We start from the raw sequence: 26215 nt of genomic DNA, 5'->3' as shown, positions 1-26215 counted from the left end.
ATCTAATTTTAGGCAGATAGAGGTCAATTGAGCTTGCAAAATGGATACAGAGTCAACACTATGCTTCCCCTTGTTAGCAAAGCCTCTAGGATTCCCATATTGGGAATTATGTATCGCCATATCTTCAATAACCTAACCTGCATCATCAACATTAAGATTCATAAATCTCCTACTAGCTGCAGAATCTAAAATTATTCTAGATGAATTTCCAATGCCATTGTAAAAGGCTTGGATTAACTTCCATTGTGCTAAATTATGATGGGGGTATTCTCTTTGTAGGTCCTTGAACCTCTCCCAAGCCTCATATAAAGATTCATCGGCTTCTTGGGCAAAGTTCTGAATTGCACTCCGTAGTACGGCTGTTCTCTCTGCAGGATAATACTTGCTATAAAAATTCAAAACAAGAGTTTCCCAGTCAATTATACCAAGTGCAATTCTGTTTAGTCCATTAAACCACAATTTAGCTTTTCCAGTTAAAGAGAAAGGAAAGAGAATCTCCCTGATTTGGTCTTGTGTGACCCCATCTTGCCTGATGGTATTACAATATTGACAATAGTCGGCAATGTGAAGATTTGGGTCTTCACCCTTAGCTCCACTAAATTGCTTCCTCTCTATCATCGTTATAAATTGGGGTTTAATCTCAAATTGTACCACATCAAGAGCCGGAGTGGGAGTGGGATGTGGAAAATCTGTAAGCTTTGGTTGTGAGTAATCACTAAGCTTCTTTGGAGCCGTCATCTCTAATTCTGGATCTGATGATACCTCTGAATCGCTAGAACCAGTTAGAGGATCTCGGTGATTATTATTATCACCAGAGTCCGCCAAGATTTGCTTGTAAAGGTTTTTCTGTCTATGGAAGGAACGTTCGATCTCAGGATCGAATGGGATGTACCCTGATCTGGAACACCTGGGCATAAACAAAAAATACTAAAAGCAAATATGAGATTTGCCTCAAAGAACTAACGTTCTTTCAGACAAAAAGAAATAACCTAGACTACAATAATAATCAGAAACTAAAATAAAACCGTTTCCCCGGCAACGACACCAAATTTTGACAGGGTAAAGTCGTATCCCCAAACCAAAAGTAATTCCTAAATCCTCTAACTAATTTAGATAGGGAAGTAGGGTCGTATCCACAGAGAAACAAGTCTTTCTATTCCTAATTAACTAATGTAATCTAAATTATAAAGTAACCAATATGTGAATTTGAATATGAAACTAAACTACGAAGATTAAGAGTAGGGAGAAAACAATGAATAAAATGATCTAGGGCATAGGTTCACCAGTAAATAATATTCCAGGGTAGAATAAAATAATCATTCATCAATGCATACATTAATCAGATTATAAAGGGCTTTCTCTACGTATTATAATCACACAATTAATTTACCGGTATTAAATCTCATCTTTCGAATCTCGACTTAATCATTTATAAATTAACCTGCCTATTGAAACTAGACCTAAACATCAATTCTCATCTGTCGAATCTCGAATCAATATTGTCAAACTCGTGCATAAAAGATCGGGCCTAATCTAGTCACAGAGCATTAAATCAATCAATAGGAAATTAATCTAGCATTGACAATTAACAACAATAATTTACCCCTTCATATTATTTATGGATCCCTATGAACCCTAGAAATAGAACTACTCACACATAATAAAAACTAAACTAATCAAAGCAATAAAGTAAGACATGATCAAAAGAATAAAATAAACAACTAAGATTAAGAGAAGAGAAATAGTTACCAAAATAAATCTAGAATTAAGAATAAAGTAGAGAACAAAAGTATAAGAGGAAGAATTAATCTAAAAGCTAAGTAGAGAGAGAAAATCTAAGAAAATAATTAAGAGAGTAAAAGAAAAAGAGAGATGCTAAAATCATTTTACGGAGGAGTATTTATGCTCCGTACAAATCCTAAACTAAAACAAACTTAAACGACGCTAATCGTCTCCTAACAATAACACGCGCCCGATCGGGCGAGGCACCACCTGTTTGGGCGCGCCTTTTTCCTCCAAGGTTGAATCTCGCGCCCGGCCAGGCGCGCCTCTGGGCGCCAGCCTTTTTGGCCGGGCGGCTCTCTTGGGCCACTAATTGGACTACGATTAGGCTCCAATTCTTCGGGTTTGGGTTTCCTCTTCAAGTCTTGAATACTTGGTCCAAATGCCCCGGTATCACCTATACCGAGCCCTTAATCACTTGTTCGATGGCTCTAACCGGCCTTGGGCTAGAAAATCTGGTCGTGCTTCTTCAATGCTCGTGATTGCTCCATAATATCTCGGGAAAATGCTCCAAAAGTGCAAATCCCTGCAAAAGTCAACCAAATCTACGAAAACACTAGAAAACACCAATTAGTAATAAAAGTGGCTCTAAAGAGACAAAAACACTACTAATTATGACCAAGGGACGGGGGTAAAATACTATATAAAATAGACACATCACCACTCAAGCTCTCGACTCTGCTGAATATGGTAAAATTATGTGTGATATTGAAATTAAAGTAGTGGAGTTAAAACAGGAGGAGCTGATTATGAGCCTGACGATTGCTAATGACTTCGCCAACAACCGAGAGTCCAACCTTGAGCTGGAACTGAAAAATACACAATCCAACCTCAAAGCATTGGAGAGGGATGATAAGGAGAATTTTAAACTAAGGGAGGATGTTAGCCGGCTGGGGATTGAGCTTGTTCAAATGAGGTTCAAGCACCAAGAAGAGATTTCTAAGGAGCAAAGCCGGATGAGAACGAACGAGACACTAAAGCTCCGCTGAGGATTGCCTGGAGCCTCTCCACCCAACCGTCAACTTTAAGGTGTTCAAACTGAGATACGATTACGCCACTGCGATGTATGATGCTTAGGTTTTGAATGAGCAAGCCCCGCCTCCTTTTAAATCATGGGCCTTGGAACAAGGTTATGAGGTTTCGGATGGTAAGGAAGAGACGGATAAGGATGAAGCTGATCAAGTCCCTACTGATCAGGTCCTAGCTAGGTAGAGCGAAGTGATAAGTGACTTTTATGTCACTTTTAAGGTGTTTATTGAGTCGTTTTTCGGCTTATTTTCCAATAATTTAACCCTATTTGTCCTTTATTTCTTTTATTTGCTTATTCTCGTCTTTTATCTTTATTTTGAGTATTTTAGTAGTTTTTAGTTTATTTTTGTAGTTTTAGTTAATAATTTCCCTCTTCTCTCATTTTATTTATTTTCTTTTAGTTTCTAGTTTGTTTTGTTTTATTTTATTTTATTTTATTTCATTTCATTTAATTTATTATTTCTTTAGTTTTAGCATTTTATTTTATTTTATTTTACTTTATTTATCTTATTTTATTTTACTTTATTTTTCTTATTTTATTTTATTTTATTTTATCTTCCAATTCACCCTCGTGTTTTTGGTTGTAGGTGTTCCGGGTTTCGAAGTCATATTCGTGTTCGGAGGTCCAAGGTTTGAGGCACAAAACTTGAGCCAACCCCTGCTGCCACCCTAACCTACACCACCCCATTTCCCTATCCTACACCACACTGCCCTGCTCCCAACTCAGCAACAAACACCCAACTCACCCACGCAAATCAACAACCAAAACCCAATCAATTACCCACAACCTTCAATCTACCACCAATAGCAGCACAACACAGCACCGTCACACACTCACCAAACCACCACCAATTGCACCTTCAACACCACCTCTCAGCCCTCACAAACCGCGGCTATTTCCCCGCCACTGAACCACCATCAACAACCACCTGCGAGCAGTGATTTCGAACAGAGCAGCCACTAAATTACTTACCTCATAGTCACACCCATACTCACCATCTCAAGCCTCAAACGCGGACGCACAACCCTGTCAGAAAGCGCACAAAATGGAGTCCTAAATCAGATTCGAGGCAGAAGCTTTGCGCGACCTATGTGCGTCTTCTGTACGGGCACGCAATCGTGGGTCAATCACGAGCTTTTCACGTGATTTTTAATGAGAATTGGACGGCCACGATTTTGGATGCTAGATGGCGATGATGCTGATGAACGGTGATGATGGTTGCGTGATGATTGATGATGGAGTTTGGTGTGGCGTGAAGCAGGGGATTACATCCCAAGATTGAAGCAGCCAAGGAATTCGAAAGTGAAGGAGTTTTGGGGGTCTGATTTAAAATCGTGGGGTTTGTACGGGAATTGGGGGTTTTGGGGTTTGTTTTTGTTTTCCCTTTTCATTTTCCTTTTTATTTTATTTTATTTTAAGTTTTTTTTTTTTTTTTTTTTTTTTTTTTTGGTTTTTAAGTTTAGTTATTTTAAATGTTTTAGTTTAGTTTTTATTTCTTTTTAGTTTTCTTTCTTTTATTTTAATTTTACTTTAGCTTGTATTATAAATACCCTCTTTGGGTTATTTTCTAAAAAGACTATCAATGAACATTTTATTTTAGATTAGATTAGTTTAGCCTTTACTTTCTTTCTCTTAGGGTTAGTTTAGGAGTAGTGTAGAGAGAGAAAGCTTGGATTTCAATGGAGTTTTTGAGAGGTTGAAGAAGCAACTTTGTGGAACTTCTTCTCATCTATTCAATGTGCATTTTCTAACTTTCTCTCATCTTTATTTCTTTCTTAATTTTTAGTTTTTGTTTTTTTTGTTTATTGATTTGAGTAGATTAATTAGTTTATTTGTTTAATCTTGTTTTTATTCTTATTTTACCTTGTTTTCCATGTCTTTCTTCATTATGTTAGCTTAGATTTTGTTCTAGGGAAATGGATGAAGGTTATGTTAATAAATTGAATGATTGATTGTGATTAGTATGGAATTGTTTCTTGATTATTGTGTAGGGATGATGCTTTTATGGATTAGAACCTTTCTAGCTAATTGAATTCTATGTTCTTAATTGTGCTTTCAATCGACTGTGCGAGAGTGAGTTGGTTGAGAACCCTAATTTCTTCCATACCTTTGCTAGGCTAGTTGCATGAGAGTGAATTAGTTTAGTAGGATAATTAACATGCTTAATTGTGCGAGAGTGAGTTAAATGTGTTGATTGTTCCTAATCAAGATCATTTTCATCTAATTGTATGATGTTATTGAATGTATTAATGTAATTGGATTCCACTTTCCCTAGTTTTAGTTATTTGTTCTCAGTTGTGTTTAGTTGAACCTCTCTCTATCTCACAAGCTTTCCTAGTAGTCTAATTAGCACAAATTGATACACTTAGTCCTTTTGGGTTCAACCCTTTTCTTGCCACTAACTAGTTTAGTGTAAGTTTAGGTATTATAAATTTCTAATTTGGTTAGGGTTAGTAGTCCCAACGACCTAATTCAACCTCCGATCACGAAGCGAACCTCTTAGCCGGCCAGGACTAACCGGAGCAGACTCAGCACCCCTAGTTCAGCCACCCTTCCGTTTTTTGCGGCAGTATGCCTACTTCTTTTTCTCCGGCCTGTGTGTCAAGTATGTTTGTATTTTACCGACTGAATTTTTTCCAAACTCTTTAATAACATGCGGCAAATAATTATCCGGCTGTACTTGCCCCTAGGTGGCTGTGTGATTGGTTTCAAGTTAGATTGATTGATTGACTTGGGAACGTTTGATACTTTAAGGAGTATGAGATGTTTCCTAAGTCAATCAATCACAATAGTGATTGTTCCAAACCAAGTGCATATCCGTCCATTGTTACAGGGGAGTTTGCATCACAATTACGCTCAATGTCCCTTTGCCCCATAGGGAGGACCTGCATAATTTTTGAATAAATAATCTAAGTAAGAACATCTGTCGGTCACTGGTTGATGTCTTTGGACATCCGATTTTTCAAAAACTTGGTCTTTCTTTAGATTATTCTGGTTAGATGGATATGAGTTAACAAATTAGGTCGTTCAATTTTTGCTGTCTGCATGCGTTTGTAGAGCAAACGATAGAATGCCCACTTTGACAATAACACCCGTAGAGGTGTCGTCGAACTCCATATTTCACATTGGAGCAGGCGAATTTATAAAATATATAACCATCCGACCATTGGCCTCATGTCTTTTTCAAAACGGTTGTATAGCCACTAAGCTTTTAACCTTAGTTTATTATCCAGTCATCAGCCTCTCGTCACTTCGACATTAGTTTAGCCACTAAGTTTTTAACTTAGCTTAATCATTTATGGATAGAGATGGGCCGTTTGTGCATTTCACAGGCGGTGTATGATAAATTACTCAAGCAATATAAAGCAACAAATAATATAATTGAAAACAAAAGGCAACTTTTTATTGATAGACTTCATGTTTAAAAAAATTTACAATTCTCAGAAGTAGTACCTTTTTAAGTTATCTACAATCCAAGTTCTAGGCAGATTCCTTCCGTCTAGTGTTTCCAGGTGGTAGGTGTCGTCTTGTACTTTATCATAGATTCGGTAGGGTCTGTCCCAATTAGGAGTTAGCTTTCCAAGCTCATTGGCTCTACCGATTGCCTCTATTTTTCGTAACACAAAGTCCCCAACTTTCAAAGGGCGCTTGTGTACTTTTTTATTGTAGGTTCTTGTCATTCTCAGTAGGTTCTTGTCATTCTCAGACGGTAATTCTCATGACGCAAGGCGGCATTGCCCCTGCGTTGCGGGAGTTAGTCTAATGCTAGCCGCATGGCCTCCCAGTTTGCCTCTTCATCGTATAGCATGACACGTAGAGTCGACTCATAATGCTCGATGGGCAAGATGAGTTCAACACCGTATACCATGAGAAATGGGGTTTCATTGGTTGCCCCTTTTGTAGTTGTCCGGATGGCCTATAGGACATGAATTAACTCTTTCGACATAAACCATCGGCTCTTTTCATATTCTTTTTGTTTCCGTCTGAGATGAGTTTGTTGAAGGCTTCAACCTTGCCGTTTGCTTGGGGTCGGCCGACTGATACAAAACAAATTGAGATCCCTTGGTCTCCCAACCAAGTTTTGAGCTGAGGTGTTTCAAACTGAGTGCCATTGTCAAACACTATAGACATAGGTACCCCTAACCGGGTGATGATGTTCTTCCAGATGAAAGAGATGACATCCTTTGTTTTGATGTTCTTAACCGCCTCTGCCTCCACCCACTTGGTGAAGTAATCTTGCTTAAAAGAACTTTAATTAATTAATTAGTGTAGCTTGATCAGCTTAAAAGGTTTAATTAATAAATTCCACATAGTATCTTGCATTAAATAAGATTAGAATTGAATAATTAATTGTTGGTCGATCACTTAAGCAAAGACGAATATTGTTTATTTCTTGTCCTATTCACGAATTTGATTAAATAAAGAATAACGACGTTGCAATGTAATTCCTACGTGATTAATGTAAATAAAATCAACTAACTTAGTTTTAGGTATCACATTGCATATATTGTTTGGTGATGAAATTGTGAAAAAGGAAGAGCTAGTAGAGGCCGCACTAGGGCTAGGATAGCGATTCACCCCTAAAGGAATGTTATTTTAGTACCCTCGCTCCTGAACTCATTTCTGGTTTATGTAAACCAATTTGGGTATGGGTAAACTTACAATTTGTGCTAATTATCCCATGAACTCCACATGGGAGAAAGGCATGAACGAGGTTTATGAGTTTTCCTAAAACTCATTGGCAACTCCCTATTTGTTTCTTATAAAAAAGTGTGATGATAGAATAGATTCTAATTCAAGGTCCCCTAAACATTCAGGAATTCAAATCCTAATACACCCTAAAAAAGTGTAAAGTCCTAGGCTTTTAAAGGGCCATGAGCATCTTAGGAGAAGGATCCCCTATGATGGGAACACCCTCCTTACAACATCCATAAAACTCATCAAGGCATGACCGGCTGTAGAGTCGATTAGACTGTTGATCTTTGGAAGCGGGTATTTGTCCTTTGGACATGCCTTGTTGAGGTCTGTGTAATTAACACACATGCGCCAGGTACCATTAAATTTCTTTACGAGCACAACGTTTGTAACCCAATCAGGGAAGTTACATGGTCGAATGAACCCGGCGTCTAACAACTTTTTTACTTCTGCAGCTGCCGCCTGACTTCTTTCCTCGCCGTAATTTCTACTCTTTTGCTGGATGGGCTTCTTTTTTAGATCCACGACAAATTTGTGGACAGTGAGATCTAGGCTGACGCCTGGCATCTCTTCCACTTCAAAGGCTAAAATAATGTCTTTGAATTCTTTCAACAGAAGGTGTAAGTCTGCACCCAAATTAGTATAGGTAGCCTCCCTACCTTAACAATACGCTCTGGATGGCTGTCGTCTAGAATGAGATCAATGTGCTCACCAGCCGGCTAGGGACGGAGTTCATCTGACTGCTCTCCAATTAGTGATTGCTATTTCTTTTCTTTCTTTACCTTCACCAGCTGATCATCTTTTCTTTTCTTTCCGGAAGCTGGTCAGGCTGGATTGGGATCCTTGACTTTGTCAAGGTCTATTGGCTCCTTCCCTTGGCCGGCTGGGGCTACAGTGGACATGACGGTTGAGATATAGCACTCTCGAGCTATCTTCTGATCCCCATTCGGGGAACCAACAGAACCATCATCCCTTTCATACTTCAATAGCATGAGGGAAGGGATAATGACAGCCTTAGATTCGTTAAGAGTTGGACGACCTAAAATGATGTTATAGGCGATCAGCTCCTCAACTACCAAGAACTTGACGACTAGGTGCCGCCCTTCTCCTTTATCTCCCAGCCGGATAGGTAAGTCAATCCTGCCAACTGGGTACACCGTTCCACCCCAAAACTAACTAAGGGATGAGTAACCGGGAGCATGCTGCTAGGCTTGTACTTGAGCTTTTGCAAGCACTTGTAGCTGATGATGTCCGAGGAGCTACCGGTGTCTATTAGGATCCGCCCAACCAGTTGATTGTCGACCTTACGTTCAATGACAAACGGGTCGTCATGCAGACGGCGGACACTGCCTCGGTCCTTCTTAGTAATAAGGACGTCTGGGAAGTTACCGTAGGCAGACTCCTGCTCATCATTAGCAGCCTTATCCATCTTTTTCAGATGATCCTTGGTGCCCCGGATGGTCGGGCCACCACATGAGAACCCGCCTGCTATGGTGTTGACCGGCTCTTTTTTAGTGTCCGAGCTACTACTATGCTGGGAAGTCTTGGATGATTGTCCCGGGTTCTTATTAGTTCCTTTGGACTTAGTAATGTAGGACTTCAACATCCTCTTGTCAGCAAGACGGTCCAACGCCCGCTGAAGATTGAAGCAGTTGTTGGTGTGACGGCCAACCTCCTCATGGTACTGGAAAGATTTATTTTTGTTCCGTTACTAGATGGAACTCTTCATAGGATTCGGCTTCTCAAGAGTCAGCTGGTCCTTGATCTCTATGAGGATGGAGTTGCAGTCCTTATTATACTCGTACTTGGGGAGGTACGGTTTAAACTCTTTCTTTTTCTTCTAGGACAACTGATCAGAGTCATTGACCGTCCATACTTCTTTTCTCTTTTTGTTCTCTTCTAGTTTCTTAGCCGGCTGAGCAAACCGACTATCCTTTTTCTTGTTAAAATTCTACGAGTCTGACTGATTGCCGAAGTGCAGAAGTTTGTAGCTTGGATAAAGCTTTACGCCTCTATCAACGCTGCTTGTAGGGTGAAACCCTCTTTTTGACGAGGTCGAACTTGAAAGTTGACTCGTCCTTCAGACCCTTGAAGAAGTCTGCAAAAGCTACGTCGTCAGACAACCCCTAAATTTGAATTCTCCCCCCTACTTAATGGTGCTCAAGTCTAAACTTGTTATCTTCGCAGGGATGTCCATGAAGAAGTTGGACGCAAACAAAAACGCAAGCTTCTTGAACCTGTCAATACAACCGGCTGGCAAGTTACCTAATCATTGTTGGGCGGTGCGCTTCAATATAGCCGGGAACCAACGGCACCACGCGACATCATCCAACCCCTGTAAATACATGAGGTTGGTGTATGCCATGAGGTGGTGTTTAGGGTTGTTTGTACCATCATAAGTACCAACCAACACATTCTTAACCTCGAACGGCTGTGCCGCCTCGGTTATTTCCCTAGTGAACGTATAAGGCTGTTCACCAAGTCTGAGCAAACGAAGCTGCCAATCTAGTGGCTGGACATTGTTGTATGCCGCCTGACCTCCATAGAAGGGCGGCTGCATATATTAAAGGACATATTGCCCGTTCGGCATCTGAGGCGCATACGGGGCTGACCCAATCATCTGAGGAACAGTATGGACGGACTTGCCGCCTATATGGCTCTCATGCAAGGATTGAGTATTCCTGGCGGATGTGGCTTTGAAGCTGTCTAGCTAGCTCGAAGTAGAGGTTGACTCAGACAGCTGCTGTTTCTCTTGCGCTCGATTATTTCTCGAGCGTAAGAGATTATTTTCTTGTTGTTACCCGACTGGTCCTGCTTGGGGTATCTCTTTGGAACCGTCTGGGATAGAAGGATCTTAGACAAGTCAAGTGTTGCGAAGACCTTCTCTTTTGGATGTAGAGTGGGCTGCCTGTCCCTAACTGGCTTCCTCCTCTCAGCTTGAGGAGTCTTCTTAGCCGACTAACCCCTGCTTGAGCCAGCCTCGTTTTTGCTGATCAGATCCTTGATCTCACCCTTGAAGCTACTCATGAATTTCATGATCTCATCCCGGGTGACGGGAGGTGATCCTGTCGCCTGAGTATCAGACGGTTGGTCAGGTCGGCTACTTGGACCCGCCTGACCCTCGCCCTGTTCCAGGGTGTCAGTAGTGGAAAAAAGTCTCATTTGTAACTGGCTATTTGTAATGGGCAAAGCTTTTCCCCTTACAATTAAGATATTCGTAACGGGCAAAATAGTGTTCGTTACGAATACTTATATATTCGTAACGGGTAAAATAGTGTCCGTTACGAATACATATGTATTTGTAACGGACATAATTAGTGCTCGTTACGAATAAATAAGTATTCGTAACGGACACTATTTTGCCCGTTACGAATACTATATTACAAGTAACAAACCCAACTGATGAGAGGAGCCTATACTTGGCTCTTGAAGGTTCCACATAATAGCCGTCACACCTCTTTCTCTCTCATCAGTCCCTCTCTCCCTCTCTCTCTCCTCTCCTCTCCTCCTCGTCATTCACTGACCTCTTTCTCCTCTCCTCCATCAATCTGAGTTTTCAAAACACTTGTGCTCTTTCTCTCCTCCTCCGTCCTCCTATCCCTTGTTCCTCCTCTCTCTTTAAGCTCTTACAGAGAAATTATGGTTGATGGGCATGTGAAAAAGTGTTCGAAGATTTTATTACGGGCGGTGCACAGTGCGAAGAAAAAGAAATCAGTGTTAATTTGTTATTCCTCTTGTAGGGAATTCCAGATATTGGATCTAGATAGCGACAAATTGTCAAAAACTACTAAAGAACAATTCTTAGATAATTTGGGATATCTTTGCCTAAAACTTCAACTGTAATACCCCGTATTTTTATTGTATTTTATAAATTATTTACTTATTTATAAAGTATATTTTGGGGTCACCTTGTTTTAATTATGGGATTTAAATAAATTGAGTTTTTAATTTGATTAATACTCACTCTACCAAATTACAATTATATATATATATATATATATATATATATATATATATATATATATATATATATATATATATATATATATATATATATAACAAGCCCAATCATTCTTTTATTTATTTGGGTCAATTGTTTCTCCCTCCTATCATCTTTTATGAAGCCCAAATATCTTAAATCTACCCTACTCTATATATACTCCTTTAATCCCCAAAAAATTTCCCACACAAGAGGTTAGTCTTACTTTTCTTTTCTCTTTATTTTCTTTATCTTATTTTCCTTTAATTTTCTTTTCTTTTATTTCTTTTTCTTTTTCTTCTTTCTTTTCTTTCCCCTTCATCCTTCCCGTAAAAACAAGCAGCCCCACCCCCCTGCTGTCCGGCCAGCCTCGTCGCCGGCCAGCCACCTGCTGTCGCCGGCGACCTGCCGGTGGTCGCCCAAACTGCACCGCCGCACCACCTTTCTTCCTGCCTTCTCTCTCCTCTTGTTTTAATTATTGTTCTAATAATTTGTATTTGGGTTTTTGATTTTAATTGTTTAAATATGATTAGTATGTTTTATAATTATGTTTTGATAATTAAAGATTGTAAATTTTAGAGTGTGAAGTGTTTTAATTTCAGATTTTACAAAGCATTGAAAGTTAGGGTTTTTATTATTAAAGTATTGATTTTTAGGGCTCTAACTTGCAATTAATTTGGGGGTTTTATATACCCATTGATTGGAAGTATTAATCAAGCTTAAAGATTGAATCTTTATGGAGTTTTGATGAGTTTTTAATTAAACTATAATGCTGGAATTTTTGCCCAAAGTACTACTTTTGATGGTTTTATGAAAAGGGTTTAATTACCCAATAAAGAAGAGTTTAATTAGGGGTTTTTAAATAAATTTTCAGATTATTTTAAGTAGTCTAAAGTGAGTTTAAGTTGCTGGAAGTTGTGTATCCAGGGGTAATTAATTTAGTATTATTGTCCCTTTATGTAGGAGACTTGATTCGGGAATTGTTGTAGTGTTTTCGGCCACTTTAAGGGCTTTATTGAGGTACATTCGCGTACTTAGCATAGTTATGTTGATGAAGTAGCATGCTAAATGTGTTTGATTAATTAAAAATTGTATCATGCTAGGTTTGGAATGGAAATTTGTGATTTGGATGTTATTAATGATTGAATTGAGAAGCATGATTTACTTGTGATGAGTTATTGAATGGAAATTTATAGTTTAGAATATTATTTATGAACCACATGTTTATTTATGGCTTGATAGAGAGCATGTTTAATCAAACTAATTGTTTAATTGTGTTTGGAATATTGAAAAGGAATTTTATTATGGTTCATATAAATTTTATTGATGCTTTAAGCATGAGGATGGAGCTATATAAGTGTCTATGTACACGAGGAATAAATTGTATGTTGGTGCCTTTGTGCACTTAAGGTGTTTTTAACACCGAGGGATAGGATTTTTGGCACTTTATGCGTTTAAGGTGTCTTTGACACTGAGGTAGAATTAAAAAGGGCTCAACATTAAATATTATGTGGTCACTAAATATTCAAGAATTAAATTGGTATGTTTGTTGATTGAATAATTATTGATGATTGAATAGTTATGCTTTGTGAGTCATCACCAAGTCTAATAATATGTAAATAACGTAAAGTGAAAGAGATTACGCACCAAAACTCTTGGAACGTATATACCTTGAGTATGAACATATGGGGGGAGTTATGTGACTTTATATTTGATCATAACTTCTAACGGAGTACAAGACGCTGTATATTCCTTTTTATTATTATTATGCGCTGGAATTCCGCCACCTATGTGTGGCACAGGTTTGTCGCTAGCACGGTTAGCTCCCGTGTCAGTTAACCTCAATTTATTGGGGGAGGTATAGTTGGAAACCCGTTCGATGTGTAATCAACGCTAAATGAATTATTTAGTGTCTAGTTAAAGTGTCTTGTTGATTGTTGTGTGTGCTTGTAAACAGGTGCATTGAGGTAGGTGTGTGTTGATAGGTGAAAGCATGTTAGTGTGTTTAATTACGCTTATGTACTCAACTTTGCTGATTGTGTGTGTTTGTGTGTTTGGCCATGTCTTTATCTGGGCCCTATGATGACCCATTTTTAATGGAGAGTAGTGGGGACAAGTGGAGATAATCTTTTCAGGTGTTGAAGCATATTCATGACGGGGTGAGTGAAGAGCGAATCATGCTAGTTTCTATTAGTTGTGATGCGGTTTATTGCTTTCAAATATTATATTATGTTACGCTTATGAGACTAACGCAAAGTTTTTTGTAATTTAATTGGTTTTGATAAGGGTCTTCAATGGTTCCAAGTTGTAGGTTGATTTTAATTGACTTCGTTTGACTTTGGTTATAACTTTACTTTCGTTTGGTTGATTTTTAAGTTGACTCGTTTTGAATGGTTTTGATTTAAGTCTTCCGCTGTGTGTCATTGATAATTGCCATAGCCGTTCTCACGATGGCGGTAATGTCTTAGATATTCCTAAATCGTATTTTAAAGAGTAAAATAGGTATTTTTAAAGGAAAGGAATTTCTAGGGTGTTACATCAACCATTTTAGATAGTGAGGTAAGAATTCCTTCAATTGTTTTTTCCTCTTCTTGAATTGATTTCTGAGCATCTAATTGTTTAAATTCTTGAATTTGTTCTTGTGAATTCTAATTTGCTTTATTTTTTTTAACATGCAATTTGTATTTAATTCATTTTTGGCATTTGTATGGTTCGATTATCCTTTGAATGTCTAAACAAATGATAAATCTAAAAACAATATGTTCTTCAATTGAAACGGGTAATACATGCAATCAGTAATGAATTTTGATAATCTTTGTCGATTAATACCTGATTGCCGAATTTTTTTGTAATTTTTTTTTTGTTTATAGAGAGAACTAAGAAATCCGATGTGGCATGTTGATTAATTCTAGGGTTCTTCGAGTTTTGTTAAGTGTATGACTTGCATTTTTCAATCCTTGCACATATCTGAATCACTAGTTTCTGATTTTTTTTTTTTTTTTTTTTTAAAAAAAGAACTTTAGAGGCTGCCTTCGATTTGGATTTGGGTATGTGTCAAATTTGTACTACTATTTTCATCTCTAGGTATTGATGAATAAAAGGCTTATTTTATGTGAATTATGTCTATTCCTTGTAGTAGTTAATGGTCGCTTGTCAACTTAATCACTAGTAGATCGATTTTCTGTAGTTGATAGAAGCTAATGAAATGTTACTATATATGTTAGTCCTTGAAATAGATGATATCAGATAATATGTTAAGCTATTGCAATGTTAGTCATTCTATCTATGATCTTATCTATGCATTTCTATATTTTTTTCAAGAACAGATAATATGTTAAGCTATTGCAATGTTTGTCATTCTATCTATGATCCTATTGCAATGTTAGTCATTCTATCTATGATACAGTCAGGCTATTACAGATAATAGTTGATGGGAATTACGATATGGCAGTGATATAGGTTGCTAGTATTCATTTCAAGAACTTAATTGCCATGAATTGGTCGCCTCATGATCCCGGTTCGTTTCCTTTCGTGTAGTGGTTAAGAATTTGACTTTAATGGTTTTTTTGGATAAAGAAAAGGGAAGGAAAAGAAGGGGAGGGAGGAGAAGAGGAGCGGAGGGAAAGGGAGGGGAGAAAAGAAGGATGAGTTTTCCTTCCAAATCTCTCCATTGTTGGAGGGATCAATTTCCTACAATTTAATCCTTCCATTTCTCTCCCCTCCAATTCCCTCCCTTCCTCATTTGCTATCAAAATGAAAGAGTCTCCATCTCTCCATTTCTCTTCCCTTCCTTTCCCTCCATTTCCTTCAATCCAAACACACCGTAATTGTCGTAGCTCGGTCATTCAATATTGATATTGTATGCTTGGTTATATTTTTATTTTTAATTTTAGAAGAGCAATCAAAGATCTCACCGGCTGAAAGCCTTGGTATGTAATAATTGACTAATAAAATAATTGTGTAAGCTAGCTAGTTATATATATATATATATATATATATATATATATTATACACACATAATTGTGTAAGCTAGCTAGCTGTCCAGCATGTGCTGGATTTTTTTTTAATTAGATCTCACAGTATTCGTTCTGCCCGTTACAATAACCCCCGTTATTCGTAACGGGCAGAACCTACAAAACATGTGACCGTTACGAATAACGGGGTTATTTGTAACGGGTGTTTGAAATGCTCTTACAAATAATGAGATAGGTAACGGGCATTTCAGTTGCCTGTTACGAATAAGTACTTATTCCTAACGGGCGGTGCCCATTACGAATAATAATGGCCATCCGTAACGGCCGCATACGTAATAGACGCTGCCCGTTACGGATGGCCTTTTTTCCACTACTGTGTCCTTGGGACGGAGACGCTTAGAGATGAATGACCCATCTTTGGCCACATACGTTCCGACTTGAGGGTTGTCGTCATCCTGGTCTGTAAAGACCTCCGACTGATGATCCGGTTGGTGATCTTTGGGATCAGAAATTGGTACAGACTCTTGAACCATCTTTAAGGTACTCTCCCCACAGACGGCGCCAAATGTTTTGGGTGTTTTTGTCCCTCGGGAGATCGAGTTACAGCTCGATGACTTGTCTGATGCGGCCTATACCTGCAAGACAACGGGGGACTCCGGGTGGTTAGAGTTCAACCTCCGACGATCAAGTTAGAAATCGTAGGAGAATGTGAAAAGCTGTGGAAAATAAAGTGAGATCTTCTCGGATTCCTAGATCAGGTGTTTTCTCCGATGTGAGAGAATGTAGGGTAATTGTAATAAATGAACGTGCCCTAATATGGGGGATATCTCCCTATTTATAGGCTCATTGGGAAAAGTGCCCCCTCTTAGGTCACTCTAGCCTAGATTTGGTGGGCTACGCCATTTTACGGCATTCTCAGAAATTGGGCCTTGAAGGCCGCAATTCCACCTGATATCTGAGGCTGACACATGTTAACTGCTGAGTGGCCCATGTGGACCTATCCAGGCTTGATTTGTGGTCCTCTCTAATTGGTCCACATGTCTAGGGTATTTTTACCCTAAACAACATCTAATTAGACCTAGTTATTGGGTGGATCTGGTCAAAGATGGTCACATTTTATAGGGCCTAAAATGGGTCAAGCAATGTGGGTTGTAGGTTGATAATGGATGTGCCAATAAATTGATCAATTAAAAAGAATATAGGACAAAGTCATAACTTTTTGTTTTTAAGGTAAAGGACAAAATCATAATTAAGTATATATATTATTACAAAAATATTTAATTATCAATCAAATTGGATAAATATTTTAGCTTTATATTAACACTACATAATAAGGCCATGTCCGTCACAAAACTTATACATTAAAGGTCTTTAAAACTTGACATTGACTCTATTATCATTGGACTACGCTATCAAAACAGGTTTATTTTACTAGTCAAACTATCCACAACAATGGAATATATGACATCTTTCTCTATGTAAACTATTATACATTTATACATATATGAGGTTGTCCCTCTAAGGCTCTAATAACTCAGTTGTAAGGGTTGACAATTCAAAAGGTTATTATAACCACACTTTTTTCCGTATCTTCATTTTTAATAGTTTAAAACATGCATTACTTGTGCAGTTGTGTTGTCCACGTAGTAGATCAAGTAACTAGCTTATTAGTTGACTAATTGAAGTTTATCATAAAAAACATATAATAATTAATTGAAATCGTTGATTATGAATAATAGATTATTATATGATGCAACTTTACATTAAAATTTACAAACAATATAATGAATGCGAAATTCATGGTTGAATTTTAGTATGATTATGTTAAATTAGTGCAAATGGGTATAATTATATTACTAACACATACAGCTATGTCTTTGTTTTTACAACTGGACAAACATTATTGACTACGATGCTACATATATAATTTTAATAAAATTCATTAGTAAAATTCCTTTTATAAACTTTTATTATGTAATGTTAGCTAATATTTGTCTACTAAAATCTACAAAAACGATCATATTTGTATTCATATGATCTTAAAGATGGAGAAAAAGGCTACGATTGTGTTCCTATTTGTTGGTTTGGCCATTGTTCTTTGCAAAATAACAATAGTTTCTGTATCTTCTAGTAAGTTTTTATTTTATAAATTAAATTATTTGTTGCTTAATCATCCATGATAAATATACTGTTAATACTAGCTAGTATTACATACTTTTATAATTTTCGAATAATCGATATTGTTGATAAAGAAGCTTAATTTGTTTCCTAATTATGTTATTCTAATGAAATGCTTTTATATTTTAGAAAGTGGAAGTTTCATTGAGGAAGATTCGTCAGATGGAGTGTTAAATACCCAGGTATTATTTACTCATTATGATCTCCATTTTACCCCCATCAAATTTTGTTTATTGTTTATGCTAGTTTGTTTAAAGTTCATTTCATTGCATATTAGAATAATTAGTCTAACTTGTATACGAAAAGTATTAATCAATTTAGTAACCCTAAATTTAATTTAAGAAAAATTGATTCTAATAATGGACCTTTGACGTGTTTGCTGTTAATAATCCCACCTGTATAAAGGATCTTCTTCTGTTGGTCTCTAACATGTTGCTAACCAGTTATGATAGGTTAATATGCTATGTGTTGTTTTTTAATTGGTTGAAAAATAAAACCTAAAAAAAAAACTGAAAAAAAAAAAAAAAAAAAAACCCACTAGCCACCTCCATCCACCATGAACCTAACCTTGCCTTAGCCCCACAAAAACCGGCCGGCCGCCACGCTACACCCCTGAAAATGGCCGGCCAGAACCCTCCATTACCGAAAACCACCCACCGACCAAAAGCAACCTCCGAGATTATCCCCTAACTCGAATACCATTCCCAAAACCACCACATCCACCACCCTAGAAACCCCACCCAACCGCCGAAACTCCCCTCTAATCGCCGAAAATTCCCTCTAACCGCCAAAAGCCACCGAAAATCCCTGAAACTCTTATCCAAATTCAACCTCACGCCATCCCTTCAAATTGATTAATTGAATTTTTTTTTTAGTTCATTGAAATTAAGGGCTTCGATGGTTTTCGTGGGTGTGACCGTGTGAGCCTGTGAGGGTTGGAATCGGACCGGTTTTTGTTGGGTTAAGGTGGGAATGTGGTTCCGGCGGTGGGGATGGGGGTTCGGCGGTGGAGGAGGGGCTGCCGGAGTTGGGGTTAGGGACCTTCGGGTGTTTGTTTGAGGCTGGCTTGGTTTTTTTTTAAAAAAAATTAAGTTTTTTTTTTAAAAAAAAAAATTGACTATTTTTTTACTAATTATTTTGTGACACGTAGGAACCAATAGAAGAAGATCCTCTATAAAGGTGGGATTATTAAATAATAATCTAAAGGTGTTATTATAAATAGTGAACGAGCCAAAGGTGGGATTATTAGATAGAATAGTATTACATGAACATGCATTTGTATGATTGTGTGTGAATAAACTCATTATATACTTTTTTTTTTTTTTTCCTCAAGTGAAACAATAAGAATTTGATGATGGTCTATACACTTCTTTCGTTTAAATTAAATTATTTAATTACTTGCAATACACCACTTATATTGATAATTAACAAGAATTTGATGTTATTCGTTTTTATATACCACTTATGAAAAATTGAGGTCACGAATTTAGATAATCTCAACGACAAGTGCCTAGGTGAGGACGCTTTCCTTTCACTTTCATGAGTTTTGATCCACGAAAATAGGTTGGAAACAAAATTGTAAGGATTAATTTTCAATTATGCTCTAGAGAATAAAATCTTTAAATCTTATAAAAAAAAAATTAAAAAAATTTATTTTAAAATCAGTTGAGATTCAAAAAGTTAGTTGTTGATTGCAGGTCAGATAATCTTTATTTTTAATCGTTGTATTTTGGGTTGAGGATCTGTGATATTTTTGGTGGGAAGTTGAGATATTAATTTCAAGTTTAGAGAGATTTTGTTGAAATACATTTGTTAAGAACTAGATGATTTCCAAGCTATGCTCGATTTTTAAATTATAACTAATGGTAATTGAAATACAATTGTATAAGTCTTTAGAAAAATGTAATACAAAAGTTAATCATAATAATAATAAATAATTCAATAATTAAGTTTCCAAGACTCTAGTATAGGTGATATAGATATAATTTATGTTATATTCTTGGGTGATTTGAGGAACGACAAGTGATGAGTTTTCCTTAATGTGGGAAAGGGTAGAAGATATTAGTAGGCCTTTAGTCTAGGGTATTTAACAAAGGAGCAAAGAACACTCCTAATTCTCTAGCTTACCTTTTTTTTTTTTTTTTTTTTTTTTTTTTTTTTTTGTTAAGAGAGCCACAACGGCGGGTGATGAGAATTGATCTCAAGATCTCCTGAAATCGGAAGGGATGCTTTAATCACTTGAGCTACATCTCACTCTCTAATAATTCTCTAGCTTACTCGTTGTTTGTTGATTATTTTTTCATTCCCTTTACTATAATGTTACTCCCATTATTATGTTCTATTATTATTACCTAGGGTTCTAGCTATAAAAATGATAATTCATTTAGAATAATTTTGACATATATAAAATAAATTAAAACCCATCACCATTTTCCCACTTCCCAGGCCATCCCCACATGCACAAAAGTTATTATTCATAGTAGAGCTGTCAAAAACTAACCAGATCCGAGAACCCGACCTTAACCTGATATGTGCCCGAACATTGGGGTGAAACAAGTGACCTGTATTTCGGCCTGGACCCAATCTAATGTTAACCAACAACCGATTTGATCCAATACTTTATGACCTGAACCCGAAGCTGCAACCGATTTGATGATAACCGTTAACCGATTTAATTCGACCAGACAATAATCCAAACGATTTAATTCGACCCAACAATAATCCAAACTCGAACTAGTACTCGGCCCAATTAAAGCCTTAAAATGGTTATAATCCAACACAACCTGCTATTGACTCGATTCATGAAAGGTTTAATAAAATTTTGCACACCTTTCGTTCAGCTTGTACAGTTCTGTAACAAAATATTGGTACAATTTGTTCAGCTTATATACCTTTTGTTCTCTATTTCGTCGCACATAGGCTTAATAAAATGTTGATAATGTTTGATCTAATTATAAAAGGCGTAATTATATAGGTTCAGCTTCACCGAATCGATATTTATTCGAATTGAACTTGAACCAAAACCAAGAATGATCTAACATTAAGACTATCCGACAAAATAATTATTTGACTCAACCCTAACTCGAACCCGAATGTCCAATCTATTAACCTGACTCAACACAACCCGAACCTGAAATTGAACCTGATATGAATTTTACTCGAATCAAACCCGACCTACACCCGAAAAGGTAAACGATCCAGAATAATCTAAACCAAACTTGACCCGACCTGAACATGAACCTAATCTGAGGCTAAATTGACCCAACATAACCGGATCCTAATTCAATCCGAAATTTGATTTAACCTAACCCGAACCCAACTTGAATACCCGAATTGACAGCTCTAGTTCATAGTACAAAGCTTTTAGTTTTCATGGGCTCCAAAACATGAAAATCATGCAAAGAACATCGGGTGAGATTCACTTTCTTAGCTTCTTCGACACAAATGTATAGTGTTACAATTTTCTTAAAAACATAATAAGACTACTTTCACATAATTATTATTTTTTAGAATAATTTTTTTGAAAATTTTTTGATAGGTAAAGAATTATGTTAGTATTTATTAGTCAAATATATTATAGGCTAAGGATTCTCCATTTTATTTAATATTTACGAAAATAATCAATGGACAACTATACAGGAAGCGAACATGGACTTGGCAGTGGAAGAAAATATGAAATTAGAAAATCAACCTGATGGAACTACTCCACGCAAAATGATGGCTTTTACAACTCAAGACTATGAAACCGGAGCTAACCCTGTTCATAACCCTGGCAGAGGGCGCCATTAAAATACTCATGGTTCTCTATGGTGATCCGATTAGTGCAGGGTGTCATTCTATACTCGAGTATTTATAAATATATTCTCGAAATGTAGGATAGAACTTGTGCAATATTTCATCAAGAACATTAAACTTTTTTTTATGTATTGTGTTACTTAAGTCTAACCATCAAGAATAGTGTTACTTTACCCAGGCACAAGAATTTGTCCTTTTCATTCTCGATCAATGTTTGGCATGCTATATTTTGAAAATTTTAAGAACATTATGTTATATGCATGCTATTTTTTCCAATAAGGTTTGTTATGTGATAAATTATCTTTTATTTTCCCTTAATTTCTAAGTACCTGAAATAGTTTTTCTTTTATTTTATTGGTGTATTAACTTCAACCACATTTTCTTACTTATGTATAAAATTCATATGTTATAAAGTAATTTTTTGATTTGATTTTTTTTTTTTTTTTTTTTTTTTTTGTGTGTGTGTCTCCACACAAGGAAAAAGCAATAAACAAAACAAAGGGGGAACTAGACGTGGCTAAGCCACACTAATAACATCATTAAGTAAGACACACCCTAAAGAAAAGGGGGTGACTTAAATCAACTAATATTTTTTGTTCTTATGGACTCATTGATTGGCTAACCAATTTGCCGCGCTTGGTTCGCTTTCCTATATATATATATATATATATATATATATATATATATATATAATATATGCTTCACCTCTACCTCCCAATCATGATTTTCAATTTGGCTTCAGCAATAAAGAATATCGTGGATGCACCCACCATTGTAACCTTTCAAGCTATTGAGAATATGTACTATTGCTTGATTGTCTTATTGGATTTGCAGTTTCTTCACACCCATTCTTCTGGCCAACTTAATCCCATACTCCACTTCAAGAACTAAGGCTTAATAGCTTTCTAGCTTGAGTGAACAGGCATAGCATAGCCTCCCTGTAGAATAACTGATCAAACCTCTCATTAGCCTCCAGTAGGCCTTGGAGTACCCTTAGCTGCTCCATCGGTGTTCACAGAGAACCATCTAGTAGGTGGTGCTTCCCACTTAATAAATAACTCCCTCCTAACAATAGGTAGTTGTGTGGAACTTGTAATACCATCCCCATTACTCGTCTACACTTCTTCAAACCTTTCTAACAAGAATTGTCGAACATCAATAGGAATCTCATTTGTTCTATTGAAGACCACTTCATTTCTCCATCTCCATATCCACAAAACAGCAATATCAAAATACGTACGCCAAATTTTCAAGGATATTCCATTATGCTTTTGTACTTTTATGTTCCTTCTTAGCCATTGCTTCAAAGAACTAACCAGTGCAAAAATCTGATGCATTAGCTAGACCTCCAACCTGACGCCAAACCTCCCTTACGACCTTGCAACCTCTTAGAACTTGAAGCGTGTTTTCTCCAACCTTAGGGAATAGCTTACAATAAGGCTCATTAGTAAGAGATCTTTTGAACCTATTAGTGTTACACATAATTTTATCGTGTAACACAATGCATAGGAAAACTCTTACTCTTTGCTCAACTCTGAGCCTCCAAATCAAACTCCATAAACCATCATCTTGTTCACTCTCTTATTGCCTTATAATTTTTGTATTTGACTTAGTAGTAGACCTGCCCTTAGAGCCACCATTCTAGTAGAGCAGATCCCCTCTGTCAGGATTTTTAATTAAGGCATGCATGAGCTTTGATTTCACGCAATGTTTCTTGTGGTAATAGGTCAGCGAACACTACCCATTTCTAGGCCTCTATTTCATTCACATCTCTGCTACGGTGGCGCCTTCACACTTTGTTTGGATAAGAAGAAATGGAAGAAAAAGACGAGAAGAGAAATTGAGGGGGATAAATTCTCTTGTTTGGGTAAAGGATTGGGGGAAGGAAGCGGAAGAAGAGGGATGGTTCCATTTTCTCTCTCTTTAATAAGCATAATCTCTCCAAAATTGGAGAGATTTGGAGGGAAAATGGAGCTGACCTCCCCCTCCCTTTCTTTTCCCTTCCCTTCCTCCATTTTCCCTCCCCTTCTTTTCCTTTATTCTTTGCTATCCAAAAAAAGCATCAATGTCAAGAGGAATGTGAGTTATTATAAGCTCTCTTAAAGGTTTAGAGCAACCCGATGATGATCCGTAAATAGAGTATATGCGCCATCACTTACTGCCACTCTTGCCTCTTTACCAATTACATGAGCATTCTCCTCCAAAAATTAGACATATTTCATTTTGATTTAAACATGTCAACATCACACCTACCTCCAATCCCCTTGCAATACTCACTCTAGAGTACTCTAAACCATAAAGCGTTAGGTTCGGTAAGGACTCTCCACCCCAATTTGGTCAAGAAGGCCGAATTAGCTTGCTTGGCCTTGCCGTTTTGATACTTAGCCCCCAACTCTCTCAAATTTTGTAAATTTTCCTAAGAAATAAGATTTATTCTTCTTTTCTCTTCGTCTCCACTTCAAATGAATCTCCTTATTCTTTTATCAATGTTGGTAAAATATCTATCAATTCCAATAACAAAATAAAGAAGATGAAAGGAAAATACTTTATTGAAGATCTCAATAACACATTTGTGTCGCAGAACAAAATCTACTGCATTAGAAGCGAAATACGCCACCATTGGTACATGTTTCCTAATAACGCACGCCCCCAACGTTAACACAACTCTCCTCGTAATTTGTGTACCCGAATCCGAAGAGTGTAATTACTCAAGAACTGTTTAGATCTCAAAGGGTAGGTTTGTGTTTTTGTGTTTAGGTTTTTCCTTTTTTCCTTGGAAAAAGAACGTACGTGAAAAGTAGTAGTAGTAGTATATTTATAAAGTCTCCAAAAGAAAACTAATAAATATAAACTTCCTCTTTGCTGCAGTCTTAAACGGTCGTGTAGGTGAGGGTACATGACCGTGTAGTAAATACTTGTCCTCTGAAAAACACGTCTGTGTAGGAAATAACACACGGCCGTGTAGTCGGGTTTATATGCAAGAGCTATCACACGATCGTGTACTATTAGACACACGACCATGTATTAATTACTGCAAAACGATTCTACAACCAAATGAGAACAAATATCTCCGGTAGCATTACCAACTCCAACAATCCCCCACTAATGCAAACGGACATGAGATCATGAAATCTGACCAGCAAAATGAAAGGTTAGGTACTTAAACACTAGTATCAATAAGGTTTGACCTAATGCGTGCCTTATTGACACATGTATTCAACACTCTTCTGATGAGTATCAAAAGGTTTGAACTCCCAGGAGCAAGGAAGGAACTTGTATCACATAGTTCACCATTTGAGCTTGAGCAATTCCTCCAGTCTTGGCCAACACATTGGGCTCTCATGAGTACTTATGGTAAACAACAACACAGATTCCCTTTAAGGAGGTCACCTCTCGTACTCAAGTAGGTGTTCCGTCTGTGCAATACTTACTGTAGGGAATATTTCAAGCATTATCCAAAACTTGAACCCCACTATGACCATACACTTAAGTATGGTGGCGTCGAAAGGGAAGGAAATGAGAGCAAAAGAGTCGCCAACAAGTTTTAGGAACTTGTAAACCGTTCACAGGGTGAAGATTACACCCCTTAAAGATCCATGAGATCGTCAAATCCAATAGGTCTGGAACCATGACTGATGTTCGGGGATGAGGGTAAAAATCCAATCTAAAAGAGAAAGAACCCGCCCTATAAAATAGGCCTCTTTTATATTATGCTCGTATTCATGTGCGCTTTCTGACTAACATGTAATCATTCGGTTAATCCTAAACCTGTTTAATCTATGTTGGTTTAATATTAATGCACAAATAAAACTATTATTGACGATCACTTGAATTAAAATCATATTAGCCTAAACCAAATTACTAATTATCTTATTAAGCGTGATTTCAAGTACAAATTCCCTTTAAACCTGCATAAATGGCGTGATCAAGCAATAACAATGATATATATCAAGAAACATGATAATAATCATAATAATCATAATCATCATGTTAATAATAAAGCATAATAATAATAGCAAGATCCTAGGCATGATACTTACAAGATTAATAACAAATCCTAGCATGTCACTAAGAAATAAAGATCAAAGCTTTAGCCCTAACATGGTAGTAACATGCTATTGATATGATATTAGAAAGCATAGGAAAGCACCCTAAACATGATACTTGAAAGCAATAATAACATCCTAACATGATACTAGGAATTAATAAAATCTAAGCATGCTTTCTACATCGAAATAAATAGGGAGTAAGCTAATTATTTACTTTGAAGCCTCGTACCTCTTTCTAATAACAAACGCGTTAGTAAACTTCAATAAAATAATAAATCAAAGAATTAACTTAAAGAATTAAAATAAAGAGTTAAAAACACTACTACAAAAAAGGCCTATGGAATAACTCTTAAGGCACCGTATAAATCACTAATCTGGTTTCTTAGATTAAGAAACCTTATAGTAGAGATATCCGGTTTCTTAGATAGAAAATAAGAAACCATATACAACTAAATCTTGTTTCTTAGTCAAAGAGACCTCACACGAGACATTTCCGATTTTTAGATGTTAAAATAAGTAACCGTACATCACCAAAATTCGGTTACTTAGAATTTTATTTATTATTTTTATTTTATTTTATCTATTTATTTATTTTTATATCAAGATAAAACCCTACTACAGAGTACATATAAGTGACATAACCCTCATTTCCACTTTTCCAGCCGTCATCCGTCATTTTGCATTCTCTCTCATCCTTCATTCCTCATTCTATCAAAACTTTAATTGTTCATAC

At 36.8% G+C, this 26215-nt stretch overlaps 1 long non-coding RNA gene and 1 other non-coding gene across 2 annotated transcripts; both read left to right on the top strand.

The window, feature by feature from the left end:
- The first annotated feature begins 250 nt into the window (after positions 1 to 250).
- Positions 251 to 357, top strand: LOC145633491 (small nucleolar RNA R71). The gene has a single exon (XR_014112815.1). It is a non-coding gene; the product is annotated as a small nucleolar RNA R71 (small nucleolar RNA).
- A 17102-nt stretch (positions 358 to 17459) lies between these two features.
- LOC145630742 (uncharacterized) lies at positions 17460 to 21574 on the top strand. Its single transcript, XR_014112226.1, has 3 exons — positions 17460 to 17590; positions 17768 to 17820; positions 21278 to 21574. It is a non-coding gene; the product is annotated as an uncharacterized LOC145630742 (long non-coding RNA).
- Positions 21575 to 26215: the final 4641 nt, after the last annotated feature.

This window comes from Chenopodium album, chromosome 5, assembly GCF_948465745.1.
Source record: "Chenopodium album chromosome 5, dcCheAlbu1.1, whole genome shotgun sequence".
Classification (NCBI taxonomy): Eukaryota; Viridiplantae; Streptophyta; class Magnoliopsida; order Caryophyllales; family Amaranthaceae; genus Chenopodium; species Chenopodium album.
The sequence above is the reverse complement of the archived record's forward strand: the minus strand, read 5'-3'. Positions and strand labels throughout refer to the sequence as shown.